We start from the raw sequence: 1513 nt of genomic DNA on the forward strand, positions 1-1513 counted from the left end.
AAAGAAGACAGATGGGAAAGAGAAGGAAAAGTTCATCAAAGCAAAACAAGAACTTTATTAGAGTGATTCAAAGGACTAAGCCTGAAAGCATCAAGATAGAACATAGAATGTCACCAAGGGGCTCTTAGCTCTCAGCAAATTATAGAGGAATGAAACCCTCTCTCCCAAAACTAAGCTACGCTGAACAACAATAATGAACCATGCTAGAATTCCTCCATGGGGCATTCTACAAGGGCTACATTAAAATTAAGGAATGTTGGGCTAGGGGGATATTTCAATAGGTTAAGTGTTTGCCTTAGAAGCACAAAGATCTGAATTTGACCCACAGATTCCACAGAAAAAGCATTGCCCAGTAATATGTACTTGTAATCCCAGTATTAGAATGGGTTTGGGAACTAAATTCAGGATAATGGATGTGGTCCTGTGTTTGGCATACTATCTCAACACAAGTACAGTGCAGTAGCAAAACCTACCATGAAACACAGATAGCTCCCATGATTCTCTTCTGGTAGAAAACTGAAGCTCCCTGTAAAAACCTCTGCTATTTTATTTTATTTTATTTATTTCTCTTCTTCAATAGGTTCTGCACAGTTACCAGAGATAGCCACATGACCATGTGGGAGAGCAAATCTGAAGTTACTGAAAGACTGAGGTAAAGTTTAAAAAAAGTGTAAAAATTATATCCCATTTTACATTCTGACTAATGAATAAAACATAAATAGACAGTTTTTCATGGAATTAAAGACAGTATGAATCTGTCATATGATTTTTTAATTTAGACTTTATTTTTGTTTTTTCTATTTTTATTGATTACGTCTTTTCTTTTTACTTTTGAGATTATAAATTTTTATATTTTTTTAAAGTACCATTCAAAGAAAGTCTCCATTTTGGCATTTCATACACACTTTGTTTATGCAGTTCTCTTCACAATTGTTCTCACCAGCTCTCCTACCCTGCTCTTCTCCTCTCCTTTCCCTCGAAATAGTCACCTTTTTCATATTACATATATTCAGTTACTTTTTCCCTCTGTCCTCCACACTCTCCAGTCCTTTTTCCCTGTTCATGGTCCCCTTTCTAGTTTCATGACTTATATTTTCTGGCAATTGCCACAATTCCTTTTTCCATGATAGCTGAATAAAATTCCATATGTAGCAGTTCCACAGTTTTTAAATCCATTTTTCTGTAAATGGATAGCGAGTCTTGTTACATTTCTTAGCTGCTGTGGATAACGCTGAAGTAAGCATGGATGGTCAAGTATCTCTTGGTAGGACTTCAAGTCCAAATCTCAATTCCTGGAAGTGACTCAGTTAAGTGGAATTGGTTTAACTTTGTATGTAGGCAGCTAACTTTTCTGTTTTCCATGTACTTTGAAAGTATCCTTCTGTCTATTCATTGCTATTCTGGCTTTCCATTCCCTGTGTTCTCTAAAATGAAGGAAGTAATTCAATGTCATAACCCGCAATTCTTTAGCCATTTATCTGGAAAACACTCAGTGCATAATTAGTCATTGTGT

This window comes from Microtus oregoni, unplaced genomic scaffold (assembly GCF_018167655.1).
Source record: "Microtus oregoni isolate MIOR12 unplaced genomic scaffold, Mior012 000043F_ref0000047, whole genome shotgun sequence".
In the NCBI taxonomy this organism is placed as follows: domain Eukaryota; kingdom Metazoa; phylum Chordata; class Mammalia; order Rodentia; family Cricetidae; genus Microtus; species Microtus oregoni.